Source organism: Podarcis gaigeae (genome assembly GCF_964106915.1).
Source record: "Podarcis gaigeae genome assembly, chromosome: 14".
Classification (NCBI taxonomy): domain Eukaryota; kingdom Metazoa; phylum Chordata; class Lepidosauria; order Squamata; family Lacertidae; genus Podarcis; species Podarcis gaigeae.
Window position 1 is genome coordinate 48,697,779 of NC_139690.1, and position 25,223 is coordinate 48,723,001.

The following is a 25,223-nucleotide window of genomic DNA, read 5'->3' on the forward strand; positions in this document are numbered from 1 at the left end:
CCCTTAAAAAGATTCCACCAAAGTTTTCCTTAAAGTGAAGGGTCCCACTACTGCCTCCCCCCAAAAGTGAACCACTGGACTAGCCTATCTGGCGACCGTGATTAAAAATACAGAACATGCTGCGTTTTAACAGAACAGTTACTTTCTCAGCAGCTGCACAGAAATGAGACATTAGGTAAACTGCAGAAACTGGCATGTAAACTTTGTTTTGGTGTATGCTCATTTATGTTTTGAAAAGACAACCGAAGAGTTGTTTTGATAAATTTTATCATGTGGTATGTTGTTTTAAAAATGTTAGTGCCTCCTTTTTATTATTGCTACTTCAGCTTAGTTTCACCTAGCAGAGGAAAAAAATGTAGAAAACTACTATGCATGAGGGTCTTGCAAAATACTGATAAGTTGATATAGTGTTTCTTGAGTTCAAAGTGTTTTACAGATTTCTTTTCCTCAGAAATCCTTACAAACGCCCTATAAAACAGGTCAGTATTAATATTCCCATAATGCATAAGGGCCGAGAGAGAGAGGATGTATACACACCATACATTTAACATGCTTGAATTCCCCCAAGGAATCCTGGGAACTGCAGTTAACCCACCACAGAGCTACAATTTCCAGCACCCTTAAACTATAGCTCCAATCATTCTTTGGGGGAAGCAATGTGTTTTAAATGCATGGTGTGTATGTAGCCAGAGAGAGGGAGGGAGGGCTATTCTTGCCTAAGGGCAAATAGTGAATTGATAGCTGAGGTGAGATTTGAACCAGGATTTCTGGATTCATAGCTCAGTACCACATGACGTTAGCTCTTGAAGGTATAAAATAAAAGTGAACAATGAGTTTCTGTATCTGCTGTTCTCTTGAAATAACTTTGCTGAAGCGGCAGTCCAGAGTTTTTAAATTCACACAGGGTGCAAATTATAGTTGCCTTTGTCTAGTCCTTTTCTCTTTGCAGAATTTACCAAGTATGGTATAACATATTTTAACTGGTTGCCAAGAAGAACTGAGGAAAATAACTTATTCTCCTTTGGTAGCAAATAATTTAGAAGAAGCTGATTACAAAAGGGGGGGGGGAGGAAATACCAAGATTGAGTGAAACTGTGTATGGTGCAATCAAAATGAACTTGATTTGCAGTTTCTTAAATCCAAGACAGGTTTCCTCTCTGTCTGCTTCAAGGGATTGCAACAGTAAAACAGATTAGAAGGTTAAGAAATTTTCTGCCTATTACTATGCTGGGTGTGTCCTCTCCCTTAGATTTTCTGCTGTGGGTTTTATATATATTTCACCTTGACAAGTAAACTATTATACACAGGTTTGTGTATAGCATTGCCTAGAGAGAAAAAGACAGTAGATCTGCTTGAACTCTGCACTCTTCTGGTTCTAGAATCACTACACTCACAGTCTAGTGAACCACCAAATCCAGAGCTTTCCAAACTGTGTGTCGCGACAATTAGTGTGTTGGCTGCAGTGTCTAGGTCTATCACGTGAATGTTCCCCACACACCTCCTGGGGTGGAAAGAGGTTAGTTTAACCTCCAGTTTGCTAGTAAAACTGAATTATTGCTAGTAAAACTGAATTACTGTGTCACGAAATGTTGCATGTCTAAAAACAGTGTGACACCAACAAGCAAAGTTTTGAAAGCTCTGACCTAATCCAAGCTTCATGTCCAAGCTTTATGGCCAGCTTGTTTTCCACATACAAAAGGTTGGAAGCCTTCCACTGCCCCTAGACCAGAGTTCCCACTTACTTTTCAAGGTTTCCCCATTGCTCACATGTGTCTTGCAAGACAAAATAATTTTGCAGAGGACATCATCCAAACACAGTTCTGTTGCCTGAAACTCCTCTTATCTCCTTCCCACAACCCATGTTCTGGAAGATGAAACCACTTCCTCTAAATTGCCTCTACAGTACTTAAACCTTGACGTTTAATGAGAAAGATTGCCACAGCAGCTACATATTCATATTCATTCTCATTTCTCTCTCTCTCTCTCTCTCTCTCTCTCTCTCTCTCTCTCAGATTTAAAGGGCTACCATCCCCTTTTAAAGACAGAAGGGAGAGAAAAAGAGCAGGTGGGGCAGTCATTCTGAGAGCACGCTCTCTGTTTCTCTTAACAGAAAGACTGGCAAGAGTGGCATCACCTACACAGGCAGCAGTTCAAGGCCCACAGTAACCAACCAATAGCAATAAAATATCAAGAGGCAAAAGAATGTACAAAAACCACTTACTAGGACATTAAAAAGCAGGCAAAACAGAACAGATCCCACCTACTACTCTTATCTCAGTCTCCAAGGTGTCTACAAACAAAAGACCATGCACTTGCCCCCTTTTTAAACAAAAGGTTGATGGGTAACCACAGCAATAGACTTATTTCAGACAACTTTGCCCAAGCCTTGAGACTATCAGAAAAGCACTTTACTTTCCAGCACTGGTGTTACCCTCTCCCAAAGACTGTATCTGGAGCAGAGCTCTTACTGATGACACATAGGGGAAGAGGAGAAAGTAGATGTGTTTCTGAGATATCCAAGGCAGCCCAGCCCCTGAGAGACATGGGTTCCAAGCTATGAAAGGCTTTAAAGGTCATAAAATATCACCTTGGCTTAAGTCTGGAAATTCACTGGCCCAGTCTGCACATTATGGCAAACCACAGTTAACTGTTTACCTCGGAATGGGGAGATTGATCCTCCTTGTAGTAAGTGAAAAACAAAGTAGAATAAATCAGTTGTGATTCCTGGGTTAGCTTATGTCTGAATTGTCATGGTTTGTTTTGCTCAAACCATGGCTGGTAAGCCAAAAACAAACTTTGCTTGGCTTTATATTGTGTTTTGCATGGAGCAAAGCAAACCATCATCCCTGGTTCTGACATAATGCTGAGTAAGGGGTTCTGGTTTGCTGCTCCCACCCGTACTGGGAAGGAGTAAAAAGGGAGCTACAGTGGTACCTCGGGTTACATACACTTCAGGTTACGGACTCCTCTAACTCAGAAATAGTACCTCAGGTTAAGAACTTTGCTTCAGGATGAGAACAGAAATCCTGCTCCGGTGGCGTGGCAGCAGCGGGAGGCCCCATTAGCTAAAGTGGTGCTTCAGGTTAAGAACAGTTTCAGGTTAAGAACGGACCTCCGGAACGAATTAAGTACTTAACCAGAGGTACCACTGTAACTCTATTCACCATGGCTTACCATAGCAAGCAAATAGGGATGGGTGAATCTTTCAATTTTGGTTTCACAGTTTCTAGTATTTCCAATCTTCAGTTCTCCATATGCTTGTGTCGTTGTTTTTTTAAAAAGTTATCATGAAAATTAATTGGCACTGTAGTGCAAATTCTCCTAATATACACTTTTTGTATGCAACTTTGACTAATATACAGAAATTCTGCAAAACAAATTTCAGTAATATAATGCAATTTGTCTATGTTACTTTCACTAACATATGCATTTTTATGCACAGTTTACCTTAGTGTGTGCATTTTTTTACTTATCTGTGTGGAGAACTGTATTGCAAAATTCAGAGAAGTGTGACTTTCAAAGGATTGCTTTGTTTTGGTTTGCTTAGCATTTCAGAAAGTGTGAATTACACATATTCTAATTTAAATGTGAACTAAAGTGAATTCCTCTCTCATCCATATATGCAAATGCTGTCACTGGGCAAGAAGCTATGGCATCACGCAACAGCTGTCGTTTCCAGACTGTTTTTAAGGGCAGCCCCATATAAAAGTGCATTGTAGTAGCAAGAGATAAAGGTGCAGCTACGCAAGTGACCCTCTATATAAAGCAGCACAGAATTGCACAAGGAATGCAGAAGTGCAGCTGCACACTGAGCAGCCACCACTGCCTCTGAACACATCTGCCATAGAACCATTGACCTATAAGTGAACTTTCATAGGTCTGCTACTCAAGATTAGAAATGCAAATATGTACTTAAGTACAAGAGATAGAGGCACTCAGATCTCCAACTATTTAGCACACTTCCAAGTCAATGGAATGTACCAAAAAAGATAAAAGTATCTTATCAGCCTTTACTCTAATAAAACCAGAGATTGCTTTACATTCTTAGGACTATAAAAAAGGTTAAGGAAAGGAAAATCCTATGTTTTAAGACCTGTGAAGAAACATGGAATTGCTCAATTGCTGAGCAATACTCATATCTAAACTCCAGGCAAAATGATGTGTTTTTCTTTTGATATGCACTTGCAGTTGCTACTGAAATGGACTCAAATTGTGCACATGCACTATGTTATAATGCAGATCACTAATGAATTTTAAACCATTACAAGAGCCATTTATAAGATCATCCAAGCTGCTCAGATAGCTTTCAGCTCAGCTGATTTGTGCTGTTATGGTTTTGTAAAATTCTAGCGTAGAATGTATTCCTGCAGACATTTACTCAGAAGTAACTGAATTTACATTACACTTATACTATTGAATAGTACGTGTAAAAGCCACATCAAGAGGAAATTTTACATATCTGGGAGCATTATCTATGCTATATCAAGGAAAATGGCAATGCTCCACTGTAAAAATCAGAGAAGCAAATGCTACCACTTTTGCATGTTCTTGGCTCATAAAAAATAGCAAAGATAAGCTTTTGCAAGACCAATGCAATTTATGGTGTACCTGAAAAGGCATAGGAGATAAAAAAAAATTGCCTTGAGCTGCATTTGAAAGCTATGTAGGTAAAGAAATGTGAGGGCTCACTTAGATAAGCACAAACAAAACAGAGTTTTATAACAGCTTAAAGACTAGTAAATACACTGGTAATTTAAAGCCTAGCAGACATACACACAGGTACAGAGGAAAGAAACTGTAATTAGTGGGGCCAAAAGACCATGAAATGGGGTAACTGTGGTTGTCCATATCAGGATGGCATCGCCCTATGGAACACCTAGGCAGGATCATTTCCCATTGCTCCCATGACTTCTAATCTAGACTGGAAGAGCAAGCAACCTCTTAACCCCAAACTGGAAAGGGGGTCGAGGAATCAAAACACACAACTGGCATGTGAGTTACCTTAAAGCAAATCCCATATACAACTATTGATGATGAATATAATGTATGAAAAGAGGAGTAAGAAAGGAATTGAACCCAGAAGTCCGTAGAGGCCCCTCTCACGTGTATGGCACTTGCAGAATCCATGCTTTTAATTCTTAGTGGAAAGTTATATGCTGGCCCCAGAAAGAAGGGTGGGTGGAATGTCGTCTGGGAGACTCAGAGAACAGAAATTCATGGCAAAAACATTTCCATTTTCTTCAGAGGCTCCCTGAGTGCATGAATAATTCTGATTTCACAGAGCAGTAATACTCCTAGGCTTCCTGAGGACCAATCATACTGTCCCAACAACTGCTGCAGAATTCAGTGGCCAAGTGTTCCATCTGCAGAGCAAGAAACTCTATTAGTAATGTTTAGTAAACATGTGAACAGATGCCAAAGATGCAACAATATATATCTAAGCTGAAACCTGGTGTATTACTTAAAACTGAAGTAATCTAAAAGCTTTCTCTTAATGTACACAAACAAAGCAGAGCAGACATACAATCCTATGGTCCTGTATTTGAGAATTGTGTATAACATGCCCCTTCTCAAAGGCACCAAAGATCTCCTAGGTGGAGGCAACCCTGTTAACAGGGGCAGAAAGTTCTTGCTTTCTTATTGGTTCGTTTTTGTTCTTGTTTTTATTATGTGTTTTGTGTTTTGTTCTTGTATTTTTATGTTGTGAACCACAATGAGATCTATGGATGAAGGGTAATATAAAAATAAATAAAATAAAATAAAATAAAATAAAAGATTCTATAAAATAAAATAAAAGATTCTATACTGGGAAACAAACTCTCAGTAAGGCCAAATCAATATCTAGCAAAGCTGTTATTTTTAGATCTCCAGAACAGAGAAACCTATAAACAATGCTGTAACTGTTTCAGCTGTAATATCATTTTATGTAATGATATGTTAAGATTCATGATTTGATTAGATTATTAGATTTGTACAGCGATTTGTATATGAAAATTCAAACAAACCACAAAAGGCTGCTTATCTAAGGGAATTACCGTATTTTTCGTTCTATAACACGCACCCGACCATAACACGCACGTAGTTTTTAGAGGAGGAAAATCTGTAGGCATGCCACCCGTAGGCATTCCCTCCATAACACGCACAGACATTTCCCCTTACTTTTTAGGAATAAAAAAGTGAGTGTTATGGTGCAAAAAATACGGTAATTTTCGCACCCATTAGACATGTTTACTCAGCTTCATTTCAACTTATGCCCACAGAATATCGGACTGGTAAATTCTTTAATAGGCCAACCAATGACTATCTTTGTGTGTGTAAATCAGGGCAGAACAAAGAAACTGCACAGCATAGCCTTTTGTATAATTCACCTAGGGATGTATTTTTCTATTCACTACAGAATTTTCTGGAAGGTTAATCAGATTATTTCAAAATTAGATAGTTACTGGTTGATGCAGACAGGTTTGTTACCTATAAGGCCCCTTTATATGTGCTAGCAGCAAGAAAAATCACAGGATATGTTTTTGACCTAAAACAGTATACAGGAAGCTCCAAAGAGGAGTTTTTTTTCATCTAAATGATTTGAGGAACCTTGTGATTATAAGATTTAATAATTTGCAATTCTGAAAATGTATTGTTGCATGCCACCCCAGTCTCTGAGTGGTGTGAGACTCCAGGAGTTCTAGACACATACCCAGGGTTTGTGTTTCCTTTTGGAATGAGGCCTAGTGGAGACTGTGGTGTATTTAGGATGCAGTGGAACCTCAGTTGTTGACCTCTCTGTTGACACATGTTTTGGCTTTCAAACGTCGAAAACCCAGAAGTACCTGCTTTGGTTTTCGAACAATTTTTGGAAGCCAAACGTGCCTCACAGCTTCCGTTTTGAGTTTCCCTTTTATATCGAGGCTTCCGCTTTCAGTTCTCGGTTTTTGAATGTTTTGGAAGTCGAACAGTCTTCCGGAATGGAATACATTCGAAAACCGAGTTTCTATTTTATATGGTCTATTTACACACTTATGCAACTTGAGCCTGTGATGGAGGTGTCCACAGCAATAACACCCCCCAAAGGGTCTTGTTTATCCCACAGCCGCAACCTTGGATTCAAACAGAAATCAAACCTTGCTTTCAAAAATTGCTCTGACTCTCTCCCTAGCTTTTCTTCTAGGTCACATCACTGCCAAACTCTGTTCTCCATTCTGGCTTTTTCTGTAGGGGGAGGGCCCTCCACCAATTTGCCATCTTGCACCAAGTCCCTTAATTCCTCATTGCCTCACCAGGAAGTTACCTTGCCTATTTCAGGAATTAGAAGGCTTGATTAGCTTTTAACACTTGCTGGATCAAGGGATTAGAGGGGTCTGACACCCCCCCCCCCAAAAAAGCCTCACAACAGTATGTTTTAACTTTCTCTTCCGATTATTTGTTTTAATGATTTATATTGTAATGGCCATTGGCTACTAAGTATAAGACACCCTCAAATATCACCCTCAAAGGCCGCTGAAGCTGCTGCCTGCAAGGAAGAGTGGTCAGCAATAACCCCATTAGTAGGTCTTTCACTAACACTTTATAGGCTAAGAGTATGTGTTCTTTAAGCCATATGGATTTGGACATCTTACTTTCTCTAGCCTCTGACCTTTGTACCCTTCCATGCAATCTAAATAGAAGCGCAGTGCACACCCACACCCACAGTGCACCACATACTTCTAGCTTGTGCCGGCTCTATTCCCTGGGATCACAGAATTATAGAATCCTACAGCTGGAGGGGACCGAGGGTGATCTAGTCAAACCCCTGCAATTTAGGAATCTCAGCTAAAGCATCCATGACAGATGGCCATCTAACCTCTGCTTAGAAAACCCTAAGGAAGGAGAGTCCACCACCTCTTTTGGGAGTCTGTTCCACTGTTGAACAGGCTTGGTGCAGAAGGACAGCAGAGAAATCTAGAATCTATGGTCCCATCACCTCCTGGCAAATAGAAGGGGAAGAAATGGAGGTAGTGAGAGATTTTACTTTCTTGGGCTCAATGATCACTGCAGATGGTGACAGCAGCCATGAAATTAAAAAACGCCTGCTTCTTGGGAGAAGGGCAAAGACAGGCCTAGACAGCATCTTGAGAAGTAGAGACATCACCTTGCCAACAAAGGTTCGTATAGTTAAAGCTATGGTTTTCCCAGTAGTGATGTATGGAAGTGAGAGCTGGACCATAAAGAAGGCTGATCGCCGAAGAATTGATGCTTTTGAATTATGGTGCTGGAGGAGACTCTTGAGAGTCCCATGGACTGCAAGAAGATCAAACCTCTCCATACTGAAGGAAATCAACCCTGAGTGCTCACTGGAAGGACAGATTGTGATGCTGAGGCTCCAGTACTTTGGCCACCTCATGAGAAGAGAAGACTCCCTGGAGAAGACCCTGATGTTGGGAAAGATGGAGGGCACAAGGAGAAGGGGACGGCAGAGGACAAGATGGTTGGATAGTGTTTTCGAGGTTACCAGCATGAGTTTGACCAAACTGTGGGAGGCAGTGGAGGACAGAGGTGCCTGGCGTTCTCTGGTCCATGGGGTCACAAAGAGTCGGACACGACTAAACGACTAAACAACAACAACAACATGGATCAGGGAAAATATGGCTGCAGGCCTATCACGCTGAAGACACATGGCTTTTGGTCCACTAACAACACTCTCAGCCCCGAGTCTTTGTGTGCTGGTGTTATGGCCACTAAAAAAAAATCTAAATGTGAGCAAAATAGGAAAAATGTGACCACTTGTTCAAAGGGCTTGGAGCTACAGAGTTTGGCTCCTAGAATCACCAATATGGTCCAACATTATGGCTAACTAGGTAGAGTCAGTTTATGAGTCAAGGTCACCCTACCCCTTGGTGAAGTAATTGTGAATGGTTCTGCCTACATGCCCCAGAAGGGGGCATCATCCTGAGGATTAGGAATGGCCTCTGTGAACCTTTGGAGAAGGTAGTATTAGCAAAGTGTTGTGAATGTGTTCTTGCATGGATTTGAGCTATACATAAATGTTACAGATCCACCACTATCCAATACATTTCCTGGCTTTGAGGATTTATTGTTGACTTCCTGCCCCCTTTGTGCACATATGTGGATATATATTTGCCAACTGAGGATACACTTCATGCTTCTCATAAAAGCTTGACGCTAAATCTGCTTATCTTCTAGGTAGCCACAAGACTCTAGCTATTACTTTTCCCCCAGCACATATGCCATCTTGGGGTTAGCACCGATCCTTATGTAGCCAAAAGCCAACATGACCTTGGTCTTCAAGGGTTCCTTAGTTGGGACAGTTTTTTCCACTCTGGATACCTTCAAGGGTCCCAGCCATCCTTCCAATGGTGGAGAAGCCAGAAAACAGAAACACAACCTCACCACAGCAATATTTTGTTGCACAGCCTCACTTATACTTTTAGAAAGTGACTGCTTCAAGAGGTGAGGTAACTATGGGACTATTAAAACAAATGATGGAACTATTAAAACAAAAACAAAAAAAGTCAACAAATATCATATAGTTTGTTGTTAGGAGAAGAAGCAGTAGTTTCAAATCCAATAGTTAAGTTGTCAAGGGAGTATGACTCCTGTTCTCACCCCTCATTACAGCCACCTCATCTACATTGTGCAGAATACCACAAACGATGGCATCCTTCACATCAATATGCCTCTTTCAAAACATGGAGCAACAACATAGTTGGGCAATTTTTAAACCCCACCTGTAATGTTGAAGTAGCTTGCTCACTCACACACGCTCGCTCTCTCCATATATAAATTACTACAATTCCTAAAAGTCTACATGGTATAATTAATGTTTGCATCAATTAAAAAAAACCCCAGAGAATATTATATTACACAACTAATTGTTCACAAATCATTGTTAATGATACAAAATTGACACCAACACCTAAACTCTCCCAACACAAATCAAATAATGCCAAAGAACAGGAAGCCAATGTTACTACATTGACTAATGTCATCTAGTCCAAATCCCTGCAATGCAGAAATGAGAGCTAAAGAATCCCAGACAGAAGGCCATCCAACCTCTGTTTAAAAACCTCAAATGAAGGAGCCTACCACCTTCCAATGCTGACAATTCCCATAGTCAGAAAATTCATTCTAATGTTTAGACAAAATCTCTCTCCTTTTTTTATTCAGATTTGAATTAATTGATTCTGGTCCTATCCACTGGAGGAGCAGGAAAAAAAAGCTTGCTCCATCTTCCATATGACAGCTCTTCAGATAATTGAAGACTAGTACATACCCAACTCCCTCAACCATTCCTCACAAGGCTTGATTTCCAGACCCTTTCTCATCTTGTCTCCCTTCTCTGCACACATTCCAGCTCGTGTATATGAGTGAGTAACCAATAAGATTCTGCTACTCAGCTGCTAGCAAAAACATAGCTTGGTAATTTTCATATTGTGAAGACATGGCTTAAGAGTAAGTAAAACTGTCAGAATGGTAGAATAAGCTGCACACAAAAATATGTTAGAGGTTCAACTTAATTCTCATTTTAAACAACTGAAAAACCAACATGTGAAGAGCATATAAACCATTAGTTCATCTACTCTGTACCGTCTACTCTGACTGACAATGGCTCTCCAGGGTGTCACATAGCAGGGCCGGAAAGTCTATCTTTCAGAAATCCTTCTTCTAAAAATTGTGTATGCTGGGAATTAAATGTGGGACCTTCTGTGTGCAATGCCGCTCCATTTAAAAATCTGACTCGAGTCTGGGAATATGGAATCCAATAAAAAAAGGAATGAGTTTATTCTAAAGCCCTGGCTGGCAACTAATTTTTAAACTGGGACCATATTTTCAATGCAGCAAAGACTCAAGGATCAAGGCCACTGGCTTTGGCCACTGACTGAACTGTGACATGGGCAAAATGTTTTTAATACCCTCTTCCCAGCATGAACCACACAGCTTCTGACAATGCCTACTCCTTATACACTTCAATTTATTGCTTCCCTATTTGAGCCAAGATGCAGGCAAAAGGGAGCTAGTCTTCTGCTGGTGTTCAGGCAGGATAAAAGGCAGTAAAAGAGCCTGTGCATCAGAGCTTTTGAGGAAGAAGCCACTGACAGGGCCTGTTGCAATGTATGTGTCTGAACCCACATGCCTGTCTCCAGACAGTGCCAAGGGTTGGTATTTTCTAAGGCACCAAGACCTGCCAACTGCCAACCATTGCAACAGCACAGTCATTTTCATTTTGCATGGAGCACCTGAGGTCAGAGGGAAAACTCTGTTTCCACTCCTCATATACAATACATGAAGTGGATCTACTGAGGATGCTTTGTCCAACATTCAAGGTATGGCAATGGCAAGTGATGTGCTATTTTTCTAGAAAAGGAGGTGCCAGAACTCACCATGAACACCTCCCTCATACTCTTTAATGGCAATGACACTGACCTGAGAGATGCTGGAACTGAGTTCCAGTGAGTTCTGGCGGTGGGGGGGGGGGGAGAAACCCTGAAGGGGCATAAGAAGAGGCAGCATATTTCTGACAGCAGTGGCTGTTATTGAGGGCCAAACAAGAAACCTCCGGAGGCTTAACTGAGCTTCTAGGCAACATACAGTAAAATTAAAACCCACAAAAGGCAATTTTAATAAGCAGAAATAATATACAGTAGTATAGTCTTGGTTTAAATAATCCTGCTGTTGTACTGCATTGTACTTTGAAATCCTCGTTACACTGTAAAATTGTAAGTTCCTTTTTAGAATACTGTTCTTCCTAAGGCTATGTTTCTATTAATAAGGTAATGCTGCTATGTTTGACTTTAAAAAAAAAAGAACCTTCCTGGAATAATCTGCAAAGGAAATGTACATGCCTCAGTATTCCTATTTTTTAACAAGACTACTCAGTTAAGACAGCTTCAATGCTTATTCCCTATTGTGGTCCCGTGGCCTGTGTGCACTTGATAATGGTTTTATTATGAAACTGTCTTAGAGGTTTAACAGTTCTCTAACTAGAAAAATGCCTTTTAAATGTGATGCCGTTTCAAAAAATACAGAGAGCGTTCAGGACTCTCTCTACACTGCTGCAAAGGCAAATCAGCCTCAGGGCAGTAATCAGACCTCATGATTAATGCCCCTTCACCCTCCTGACTTAATCACTTAGAGATATCACTGTGGAGGGCTTGATTTTGTAACAGAGCTCTCTGCCAATCGGAGAGTACAGCTGAAGCTTAAAGGATTATGCTGTGTGTGTATGTGTTGGGGGAGGTCACGTGAATACATGGAGTTCAGTGCCACTAACAACAGTGATGTGGTGGAGTCAGCGTTCTTCTCCTAAGCTCAGCTATTGTTTACCCTTTACAGAAATGAGACACTGGAGCTTTTGCTGAACTTACTCTGAGAAAGTTCCAATTTGAGGAGCAAAATGTTTCTGCCTGCTGTCAAGAAGCCTACATACTTCACTCTGAGGCAAGGTAGTGCATACCAGGTGAGTGTTCAGCTATGTTGCTTTGTAGCTTGCTTTTTAAAACAAAGGGAATTAAAGGGTGTTGTTTTTGCTATAATACATGCAAACGGTTAATGAGCAAAAGCATAGAACTTCTGCATCAGAAGGCAGTAAGCACCTGTGAGACGATTCATCATTTTTTTAAAAAGGTAATCTGTTAGGAAATTGTGTATGTAGATATCTTTGGTTCAATATTATGGATCTTATATCTAATTAAACTTCATCTAACCTTAGATCAACTTTCTTTACTGCAATTTTTCTAGAAATATGTATTGTATACATTAAAATGGATCAGTAACTTTAATACTTTCTATTTTGTCATTCATAAAATACAAGGTTATACCAACAGATTTAAGGAAGAAATATAATGGTACACAAAATATTACAAAGCTGTGATTTTACATTTTATGTTGCAATAAGTTAGAGTCAGCAATCCAGCTGCATTTTTATTAAGTCATTAGAAGAGATGGTTAGCAAAAGATGAAACTTCATTAGATTGTAACAGACTTGCCTTGGTATTTTAATGCTAACAGATTCTAAAGAACTTTTAATCCTGTTTCACAATATATATGAACGATAGACAGAGATACGAAGTATTCATTTAAGTCTGGTATCTGCATGTCTACTCTAGTATTAAGCAAGACTCAAAAGAAGTATTGGCTGAAACAGCTAAATATTGTAGCACCTTAAAGATTACTTTTTAAGTCAACTAATAAATTAATTCTGCATTGCAGGGGGCTGGACTAGATGACCCTCATCTAGTCCAACTCTACAGTTCTATGACTCTAGTCCACAAAACGTTGTACCATAATCAATTTTTTTTGTCTTTAAGGTGCTACAAAGCCAGCTTTGTTATTTTTGGTACAGCAGACTCCCCCCAGAAGTGGTCTGAGCTAAGCGATTAATACCAGAACCTTAGATATTCTATATAAATCCTAAAAAAGCTAAAGAGACAAAATTACAAAAATGTTCTGAATACCTGCTCCTTAGTTTCCAATTGAAATATACAGAAATATTATTTAACTGACTTCAGGAGTCAAAGATGAACTGAAATATCTGTGTATGTTTAAATGCAGATACTAATAGTCTTACTGGTAAACATTATATGATTGTTGATTCATATAATGATCGGTAGCAGAAAATCAATTGTGTCTGAAACAAACAGCTCTTTTCTAAAAGAAACATGTGCCTGACAGGAGCCATGCACTCCTGCAGAACTAGTTTACAAATGAAGCCCTTTTGTAAAGGAAAATTTGGAACTTAGCAACTACTGCAGACCAACAATACCATACCTCTTTAGCAGGTAAAGTTCCACATACCTCTCAATGGAGGAATATAGGTTTGTGTTAAGTCTGACAGCCTAAGCATCAATATCAATCTGATTTATATATCTATCATAGTATACATCCTTATTACACCACAACCATCCTGTGAGGACCAACAGCTATAACAAATTTATTTATTATATTAATTCAAAGCTTGAAAGTGATTGGATTTGGGAAGTTAACCCACTGAGTACTATTTAATCTCAGGTGAATGGAAAGCAATACTTAAATATCTAAGTTTCTGAACACTGCCCAGTAGCCGCATAGATCTTCCCCCCATTACATAAAAATTATATATAAAAATACTAAGCTTATGCTTAGTATCAGGGGAATATTCCACATCAGGGGGAAAGGTGGGGTATAATAATAATGATAAAGATAATAGTGCTCATGGACAAAGAACATTTATGCAACTAGTGAAATAACATGTGGGCATAAATCACAAAGGACTTCAGTTAAACCGACAGTAGAAAAGAAGATGCACAAGAAATTTCAAGCAATAATAATACATACATGAATAGCATTAACAAGTGACTTGTTGAAAAAGAAAATGGTTAATACTGGTTGATTAACTTCACCAACTGTCCCTGCTTCAAGGATCTAACATTTAGAAACATTTCACCTAACATTTAGAAACATTTCAATCAGATTCCCGGTAAGGTTGCAACCCATCCCTAGAAAAATGTGGTTTGTCCTTTTTCTGGACAAATGGGACCCCTTTTTCATGTATTCCAGCTCATCTTCCTCCTCATCCTCAAAACTGCTTGGGTAGAGTGTGGGTCCAGTGAGAGGAGAGGAGTGAGAGCCTGAGCAGGAGTTTGTGTGGGCAGAGGATGAGTCCAGGAGGAGGAGAGCCAAGAGTGAGAGTGAGAGTTGTCGCAAGACATGGGCAGAGAGTGGGGTCAGGAGGAGGCATTTGAGTTTTTGCGTGAGTAGAGATGGGTCACGGATCATGAGAGATGGGGTTTGCTGTGCACAGGCCTGCTATGGTGGAGTCTCAGATTTTGTGTGGACGGGTTGCAGGGCCCTGGTCCAGTGTGGGAGAGAAAGTTTTTGCATGGACAGAGGGGATAGGATGGGTCAGACTCAGAGAGCGAGAGAGGGGTTTGCACGGTCCTGATGGAGAATGGGGGGGAAAGAGTGTTTGCATGGGCAGAGGCAGGTGCATCAAAGATGGAGATTCAGAGACTCAGTGTCAGAGAGTGAAGAGGGGTTGCATGGGCCTGGTCTGTCCATTCAGCGGAGAGCAGAGGGATTGGGTACGAGTGTTTTTGCATGGGCAGAGGTGGGTGGGATGGAGAGTGATAGAGTTTTTTTTTTTAATTGAATAAACCACTGTAACCCCTGTGTGCCATTGTAATGGATTGCTTTGAAGTCATTTCTGCACCAGGTAATTTGTAACCCCCAAATTCCCTGCCCCAACATGTCCCATATTTTGCCTGACCTGTCCTTTATTTTGCCTGACCAAAAGTGACAACGTTACTTCCTAATTATATGTTGCTACTGTCTGCACCATTAGAAATAATGAAGAACAAAAAATAGTTGCTAGGAAAATTGCACTCTAATTCACTGTCAAAAGTTACTAAAGGTGTAGCCTAGTAAATATAATAGGAAGAAATGTTCAGTAAAATCAATGAAACTAACTTCCATTTACACACTTTAATAAAGTAAGAACACTTAAGGCTACAAACTCTGCTAGGGATTAAGTAAAGAGAGAATGGTTTGATTGGGAATTAGCACGCTTCCTAGTAATTTCAGCCACAAAGTAGCTACCCTGAACATTCAAGACCAGAAATGCAAACCAAAGCAACCATCCTTATTATGAACACCAACGGGAGAAAATATCCTGTTTCAATGCATTTCCTGGAAATATTTATGCATTACAAGTCCTGGCATTCTGGGGCCACAGAATATGAGCCCGTTTCTCAACAGGAAACTCCACTGCAGCCAGCATAATGCACTGCTGATAAGTCACTAGGTCGACTTTCACTTGTTTTATTGACAGGAAGTAGCACAGCATAATGGTTTCCAGGAGAAGCACCATCTGTGCCGCCTGTGAATCTTTTCCAACTGGCAAAAGAATATCTATGGAAAATGTTCCCATGATGCCAAGTTTCACTTCTTTCCCCACTCACAAAGTCTAAACTCACAAAGTTTCAACAAATGGAGTTTGGGTTAGTAAATGAACTGTTGCTTCTGTTGTGCCAAATTCATTGAGGCAGATTCAGTTCTGAAACAGCCAAGCTGCAATAAATCAACAGTACCATCATTTCTCACACTGAAACTAATGCGGCCAACAATTTGGGAGATTTGAATTGCCTTGGAACAATGATTTGTGTCAGCACACATCTCAAGTGAACCATGTCAGATCTCACCAGATTTCATGTATACATCTATTTTTAATATAGATTAATGAAACTGAAAGCTGAAAGGTGATTCGGAGAAAAGAAGAAAAATCCTACAATATACAGATTATTTGTTGCTTACAGCATCTCTTTCAGAGATCAATCTGGCTTGTTCTTACCCATTTGTACTTCAGGTTGCTAGGCTGCCTCAGTCACCTGTTATTTTGCTAAGGCAGTTGACCGTTTTGCTTCTGTGAAGTTTTTGCAATAAAGTTAAATTTATGAGGGCAGAACAGTATTGTTACTAAAGTTCTGTGCCACCCCCCGATTTCTGCCAAGTGGTAACAAAATTCCAGGGGGTTCAGGTGCTCACCTGGGGTCGTGTTTCTTTTGGGAGCTCAAGGCAATATCTTTAAGAAATATGGCTTATTGTACACATATTTACATCTGGATCTACTTTGGAGAGAGTTCAGAGTAGTACATCTCAAGAAGGGCTTGTTCCCCACAGCCATGCAGCATTGGAGTCCAAAACATCCTGCACACCATCTCTGTGTCTCTTTCCTAGCCTGTCAATCTGGTTCTACCCCACAGGGTCTCTACCTGGAGTTTTGGCTTTGCCCTTCTTCCCAAGAACCCTTGGTCCAAGCAACCCTTCCCCATGTGTCTGCTCGTCCCGTCCCCCCCTTATCCAGACCTCTTTTCAAAAGGACCACATTCTTCCTGTTTGATACCACACCTCCTGTAACCTCCTAACTCTGGTATTTCTTCTGCTAAATAACACACAGATGGGAGGGGGACAAACAGCAGCTGCATGGTCAATGTTTCTTTAATGGCCCAGTACTTAGTTCTCCTTGTGTTTTTAATGGCATCGCTATCAGTGATGTCCTGAACAGGAGAACTGGTTCAGCCTGTATTCTTCACTGGTCTGGCATGTTCCTTTCATTACTCCAAACATGATCTATTTATTTATTTCTAACATTCACTAACTCTAGCAGTTATAGGTTGTCGTCCCCCCCCCCCAAAAAACCCCTGTTACTCCAGATCTGTAACAGTATATTTTCTGAATGGTTTTCTAATCTGAAGAAAGATAAAGGCATTCTTTGCATCGATCTTCCACTACCTTTGTAATGTATATGACAGATCATAGAAGTAGGCCAACCTCATTAAGGAGCAGTGGAAGATGCACGAAGAGATTAAAGAGATCAACAACCAGGAAAAGGTGATTTCAAATGTTAACAGCAAATTACACCAAATTTACCTGCCAAGATTGGACTAGGAGATAATGAGAACTACTAAAGTGTAATCACACATTTACACAAACATGTAGCTGAGTCCAAACACTGGTTAAAAATGAAAATCTGCTTTGGGAGGGAGAACTTTAGAGCACAGAACTGATGCTTAACTCTTCTCACTTGCCGTTATCCAATCCATATCCCCTCTAAGTTATTTTTGTTTGTTTGTTTAAAGCATTTCTTACCCGCTCTTCACCACAAAACAATTTCAGGCTGGGTTCCATTAACCTCATTAAGTTCTAAGTGTATTGGGTTCCATGCTCCTGGACGCTCCCCAAGGATGAAAAACAAACAAAATTAAAAATGGGAAGAGACGCAGATGGCGCTGTGGGTTAAACCACAGAGCCTAGGGCTTGCCGATCAGAAGGTCGGTGGCTCGAATCCCGGCGATGGGGTGAGCTCCTGTTGCTCGGCCCTGCTCCTGCCAACCTAGCAGTTTGAAAGCACATCAAAGTGCAATTAGATAAATAGGTACCGCTCCGGCGGGAAGGTAAATGGCATTTCCATGTGCTGCTCTGGTTCGCCAGAAGCGGCTTAGTCATGCTGGCCACATGACCCGGAAGCTGTACGCCAGCTCCCTCGGCCAGTAAAGCGAGATGAGCGCCACAACCCCAGAGTCGTCCGCGACTGGACCTAATGGTCAGGGGTCCCTTTACCTTTAACAAAAGGAGCAGGCATAATTTGGCAATATTTTTTTTAAAAAAACAACAACCATGGAATACTACACTGGAAAATAGCTTGTTTGCTTTCACCCACACTGCACAATCTCCACTATATGATACTGATGGTTGCAACCTCCCACCAGTCAAACTGGTCACAGGCACCACCATGCAATAATAAATGACAGGCTTGGGAAAAAGTTTTGTAGGTTATTCATGCCAACACCCTTGACCAAGCAGGATTTTCTACTGCACTTATTAAAATAAAAAAAACTCATCTATTAAATACCTGTGTTATAAGTAATTGTGACTCATCCATCTGCAAGTGAAAGATTATCCTATTGCCCAATCTGCCCTCCCTATTACACGACACAGAACATGCACTGTACCACAGAGCCCTATAGCAACTGAAATTGACTAGGTTCTGTACAGTACAATAAATGCAGGAAAAGAAAATTCACTATTTATGTAAAACAGGGTAGCCAATGTGGTGCCTTCCAGATGTTGCTGGAGTATAGCTCCCATGAGCCCCAGCTAGTAAGGGTAAAGTTAGGGACAATGGGAATTGCAGTCCAACAATTGGAGGGTGCCACATTGGTTGTCTCTGATGTAAAAAGAAAGTGAACTGGAAGGAAACATGAATACATGACATACTTGAGCACAGCTACTTAATGTTTTTAATTCTCTAGTGAGTACTACATGTAAAATATATGTTTGTTAAGTGAGGATTAAATAAAAGTCAAAAGAATCTAAAGATCATGCAGCTAAAAATCCCAAGAGTTCGCTTTTGTTAAACAACTATCCTGAAAATTATCCATGATGTATATTGGAGGTTGAATAGTAAGTCTGCTTAGTATGCTACAGAGCACACACATACACACAAAGCAACAAGCAAATTCTCTCATATCCTTGTGTCATTGCCTAATAAAGAGTGCAGTGTTTGTGCTTGTGTTTTAATGATTATTAGCTTCATTTTTAATGGTAAACCTTTCAACTGCATTTCAGTAAGTGTTTTAATTAGCCCGAACAATTATAAGGCGCTATCAGGCAACCAGTTTCTAACCTTTTTGTCATGCATGTTTCTGCTGAAAACCCTTTCATGCCATTTCTGAAACACCAGCATATCAGTGACTTTTGTGCCATTACTCTTGTCTAACCCTTGGCAAATCCTATCTTTTGCAATCTTAAGATTAGGCTGCTTTGTGGGTGACATGAAAGCACAGCAACAGTTTTGTATAAGCCAGGTTTAACAACATTAGCTGGACATTGGTCAGGCTACGAAGAATCATGAAACTAGTTCCATGACTTTAAATAAACTTTAGACTACTTTTTTCAAAGAGCAGAACATACAACACTCAATCTGCTCAGTTTGAAAGTGTCAGTAGTTTTAGAAATGGTTTATGATGTGGCATAGTTGTCAGCTATTCAAAGCCCAAAATTCCATTTTGACTAGTGCAAGATCTAATCAAGCGGGTGTACGTCGAGCGAGGGACTACTGTTAATTCCACTGCAGACCGAAACAGCCAGTGACGTCAGCAAGGAAAAGGGGCAACTTCATCAACTGTCCTCAAATCAGTTGTCTGTGAGTCTGGAACAATCTTGACTTCCTGACCTAGACACTGCTGCTGCCTCTCAGATTTGGTGTGGGGCAAGGGGATAATAGCTCTTTCTACCAGGGTTTGCTCTTTGCCCCATTACCAAGGCCAAGACATCCTGAATCTGAGTAAACATCTGGCATATGGTGAGGGAGTCTGCTTCTTTGTTCTAGGGTGGAGGATCTACATGTGGAAGCCTGCCCATGCTGAGACTGTAAACAACCTCATTGAAACATTTTTTAATGCCACCTTGTACCATGTAAACCACTTTGAGAACTTTTTTGTAAAAATAGAAAAGTGCTATATAAATATTCTAAACAAATAAACAGAGACCCTTAAGGGAGTCAGTGCAACTCTTTCATTCCTAGTAATTCTCTGTATATACACTTGGATATACAGTACTCTTGATAATATAACAAAATTACTAAAATAAGAAATTGAGATGAGCCCTGGTGGATCTGACCAAAGCCATATCATATATTGCTGAGCATTTTGCCCTCACAACGGCCAACTAGTTGATTCTGATAAGCCTAGAAGCATGTTATGAACAACATACAAAAATGCATTATATTATCCTTGTAAATTGCACACAAAAGGGTTATATTAGGAGAAATGCACAGTAAAATGCTGATGAATTTTCATAATGATTCTGCACCTTCCCCCTGTTAAACTGCAAACTGATTTTGAAATGGGGGGCGGGGAGGGGGTGGAGAGAGAGAGACAGAGAGACAGAGAAACGGAGTAAAACCATCACAGAAAGATTTGCCCTGTTTATAATTCCCAGCACCTTGTATCCAGAGGCACCTACTGCGTCCAACAGAAGAGTTAATATAGCCATCTTGGCTAGTAGCTATTAGTTGTTGTTGTCATTGTCATCATCATTATTTATACCTCAGCCCATTTGGGCGGCTTATAGCATATCTAAAAACTTTTAGAATTGTTCATTGTCAAGATCTATATACACAATGCTAAGATATGTTTTAATTCTAAAAAAAATTAGTGGAATTAAGCCCTGCTGCCCAGAATATCTTAACTTCAAAAAAATCAAAAGAGAAAACTGATTTTCCCAATAACAGTTTCCCGTAAGACATTTCATATCTTCAATGGAATCCGCCAGCTAAGGGCAAAACTGCTTTCTACTGAGAATGCAGTAAACTAACCCGGCGGAATTGGAAAAAGGCAGGCAGCTAGTGGGGTGGGGGGGAGGGAGAGAGAGATAGAGCAACTGTAACTGAACACCAAACTGGAGTCTTCCAGGAACATCTCCCTTTCTACCAATCAATCGGAAGCAGCCAACACTCAGCAGAGTGTAATGTCAGGAAACACTCCCCTCTGAGATCAGCCTCCTGTTTCTTGAAACTGGCTGTAAACAGAGAAAGGGAGGAGCTAGCCTTGGCTTGCCAAGAGAAGCAGAAACTTTGTGAGTAATTTACTAGAGGAAAAACAAGCGCAGCACACATGCAGAAAAACTACCAAGCTGTGTAAGGCTCCTGGTGATCGCAGAAGATCACTATGTGTTCCAAGAGGGAAAATGCAACACCCTTCGGCATGCTTTCTTCTCCTGAGATGTTATTTATCAGCCATATGTGGACTCCGAAGTACAAAGGAAAATGCTACATGAATTGAAGGTAGGAGTTTAAGAGGGTTCATAGCAGCAGGGAAAGGGAGTTTGAGGTAAGGCAGTGGGCATGACAGCTGTAAGAATTGAGAATCAAAACAGTGTGAATGTTATGCAAAAAGTTTTAGTAATACATAATATTCTAAAGAAGCAAAAATTTATTTAAAACTTAATACAGTATAAGCCTTTGGAGAAACACACACGTTCATACAAAGGTTTTTATTGTACTAAGCAACACATGGTACTTTACCTTACCAGGAATAACTGCTCTTTAGGTACTATAAAATTGCATTTTTTATGTGAAAAATAAACAAAATCGAATCAAACGACATGTTATCTAGCAAAATATATTTTTTTCAGACTGAAACCCCGATTTCATTGGGATAGGGGTAGGGATGTCTCACTACCACCTAGATAAATTTTTATTGTGGGCTTTCAAATGATGTAATTTTTTTATTACTCAAATTATGTAACAGAAAGAATAACCATGACAATTTCACCAAAAATCAGTTACTATCATGGCTATTACCCATGGTGGCTATGCTCTACCTCCACGGTATCCCAGTTGCTGGGGATTGTAAGTGGGAAGAGCACTGCTGCACTCAGGTCCTGCTTCCAGGCTTCTCATAAGTATCTGACTGGTCACTGTGAGAACAGGAAGGTGGACGAGATGGGTCTTTGGCCTCATCTAGAAGTGTTCGTCTTATGTTCTTCAAAAAAAAACACCAGTTAATCTTGGGGATTATGGAGGGTTTATCTTGGCATTATATAGGAAACACTGGGGGCACTTTCACTGCATAAGAAGAAATATGATGAGAGATAATATTGTTTAAATAATGGCTGTGTGGGACTAAGTCTAAGGGTATGAATTGATAACCTGCCCCTGTCTTGGAAAAGACAAAAGAGAGGTAGTGAAGACTGCAGGTTTACACGCAAGTCTATGGTACTGATGAACTCAAAAGATGCAATCCACCAGTGACTGCTGCCTAATCACTTTATTTCCTTAGAACTAACTTCTTCCACTGAATTGAGAGGAAGTTGCATAGTAGCAGTGTTTGGTAAATTGGATCAAAGAAAGTCATATTCAAATTTCCTGGGTTTCTGCTTGGTCTCAGTTGTGGCGGGTCCACAACTCAGGGGTATGGCATATGCTTTGCAACCTGAAGGTTGCAGGGTTTAATTCCTGACATCTTTAGTTTAAAAAAAGGAGACTGAGAACCGACATGGTATTGCTGTCTCTGCCTGAAACCTTGTTGAGCTAGATGGAGCAATATCCTGACTCAGTGAAATCAGTTTCATGTACACATGATGTTAAAATATTGAATATTATCTTAATATTTTTTCAGTTGAATTATGTGCAGTGCTTTAGATTTTCAAGATAAACATACGTTATTTAAGTGTCATAAGGTATGCTATGCTAATCCTTCAGTTTAATAAAATAGGAAATCATTATATGCTGAAATAACACACCTTTAAATTAAGCTATGATCAAAGCAATTGCAAAAGCATTTGCTTGCTGCTCCAGAAGGGAAAACTGTCTTATGAGAGGGAGGTCAGTTCTTATAAATTATCCAGCCACTTCTGTGCCTGATAAAACATTTGGAGCTCTCTTGATTCCTGAGATAGATTAGGGGTGCATAATTGAAAACACAAACAAAACACATGTGCTTAAAAACAACAGCAGTGGAACTAAGTTGATTTGGGGCCAGGTTCTCCAGCTGCACACCCACGCAATTCCTTTTCACACCTCAGCCAAGCTATTCCTGTGTAGCTAAGAGGCAACCATGTCAATCAGTATTACAAACTTTTCCAAAGAATTCTGGACACAGTAACCCTCACAAAGTTACAATTCCCAGCAACCCTTAGCAAACTACACTGCCTAGAATTCTTTGATGGGGAAATGTGCTCTGAATGCACTTTAAGGGTATAGCCTGATTTTGCTTTTTTGAAATAAGAAAGAAAGAGCGGGAGGAGGGAGGGAGGGGGAGAGGAGGTGCCATGACCTTGAATTAAGAATCCCCTTATTTATTTGTTTAATATATTTTATACTACATTTCTCTCCCAAGTTGGGATTCAAGGTGGCTTACACTGTTAAAAATTATAAAATACAAAGCATTCCACCCCCAGCAATTCTTCTGGGAATGAAGTCGGTATCTCCAAACCAGAAGATGAAGGGAAAATAGTGCCAGCCACAGATGCACTTCCACAAGATGAAGTCTGGAGTTAGTGCCCTTCCAAATGTGGAGCTGGAACTGTCCTCAAAGTTGTGGCACTGCTGTCCTTAGAGGACTCCGTTGCAGAAGCCCCAGTAAGACTAGAGGCTTTTCTGTTCTGCTGGCAGCAGCACTCTATTAGAGTAGGTTGTGCACCTTTTAACTGAAGAAGCATCTTCCTGTGGAGATGTGGCTAAGAACTGGGATACAGCTACTGCCACTATATAGGTCTCAACCTCAGTTTGCTTGTTGGTAAATTCATATCAGAGTTCTTTGGATGCACAGATTAAATGTTATATCCCTGGCCCAAGGAGTTTAAGATTTATGCTTTGACAGCAGGGGAAAGAGGCAAGGATCACAGGGGCAAAATATGTACAAGTACTGTTATACTACTTAGATTTCCTTTCAACTGGGTGTGAGAACTTGTATGGTTAAGCCAAAGGCTTCATAGGTGCTACTGGAAGGAATTTTTTTTTTTGTTTTGCCAAAGGCTTCATAGAAGAGGAGAGTTTTGAGGCAGTGTTTAAAAGAAGGGAGAAAGGTAATTCCATTTAGGTCTCATCAAATGTCATTCCAAACACATAGAGAAGAAAAACAGAATGGCCAGATCAGTTAAAAGGAGCAAGAGCACAATATAGGAGGGGTTCAACATAAAAACAATTTCTGAATGCCTATGTAGCTGCTATAAGCCACAGGAAGAACAAAGGCTAGCTGTGGTTCCAAGAGAAAAACACCTTAAATTGAGGAAGGAAATGTTTAGGTTAAACAGCAGCAATTATTATCCAGTCAGTATCACAGCCATGCTGAGCAGAAAATAGCTGTCATGAAGCATGCCATCCTAGACAGGCACAAGGAAATTGATGACTTTATATTCCAGTCTTGATGACTTTATATTCCAGTCTTCAAATTATAAAATTATAAAGTGGTACTGGTGGCGCTGTGGGTAAATCCTCAGCGCCTAGGGCTTGTCGATCGCATGGTCGGCGGTTCGAATCCCCGCGGTGGGGTGAGCTCCCGTCTACGGTCCCAGCTCCTGCCCACCTAGCAGTTTGAAAGCACCCCTAAAGTACAAGTAGATAAATAGGTATCACTTTCTAGCGGGAAGGTAAACGGTGTTTCCGTGTGCTGCGCTGGTGCAGGCTCGCCAGAGCAGCTTCGTCACACTGGTCACATGACCCGGAAGTGTCTCCAGACAGTGCTGGCCCCCCGGCCTCTAGAGTGAGATGGGCGCACAACCCTAGAGTCTGTCAAGACTGGCCCGTACGGACAGGGGTACCTTTACCTTTTTTCCACGGGTTAAGTACTTAATTCATTCCGGAGGTATTTTCTTAACCTGAAACTGTTCTTAACCTGAAGCACCACTTTAGCTAATGGGGCCTCCTGCTGCCTCCGTGCCACCGGAGCACAATTTCTGTTCTCATCCTGAAGCAAAGTTCTTAACCCGAGGTACTATTTCTGGGTTAGCAGAGTCTGTACCCTGAAGTGTATGTAACCTGAAGCGAAGTAACCCGAGGTACCACTGTACTCTAAATGATATTTTAAACTTCAATAATGTGTAGGGCTTTTTTTCATCCGGAACTCAGTTGCAGCACCTCTCAGGTAGGCACCATTGCCATTATAACAGAACCAGTGAGATGTTCATGGTGAGTTCCGTACCTCTTTTCTAGAAAAATAGCACTATATCTAGATGAAAGAAAATGATGAATTGTT

General features: G+C 40.5%; 2 protein-coding genes across 10 annotated transcripts in view; one reads left to right on the forward strand and one right to left on the reverse strand.

Moving 5' to 3' along the window:
- Positions 1 to 25,223, reverse strand: part of CHLSN (cholesin) — a 143,161-nt gene that overhangs the window by 65,731 nt on the left and 52,207 nt on the right. The gene's annotated exons all lie outside the window — the stretch shown is intronic.
- Positions 1 to 25,223, forward strand: part of GPR146 (G protein-coupled receptor 146) — a 49,334-nt gene that overhangs the window by 18,182 nt on the left and 5,929 nt on the right. For 4 of the 6 annotated variants that reach the window (XR_014557793.1, XR_014557794.1, XR_014557795.1 and 1 more), the window contains one exon: positions 12,325 to 12,448. The gene's annotated coding sequence lies outside the window, so the exon portion shown is untranslated. Of the gene's footprint in view, positions 1 to 12,324; positions 12,449 to 20,930; positions 21,357 to 25,223 lie in introns of those variants that run through there. The other 2 variants (XM_083711764.1, XM_083711763.1) reach the window with 2 other exon arrangements.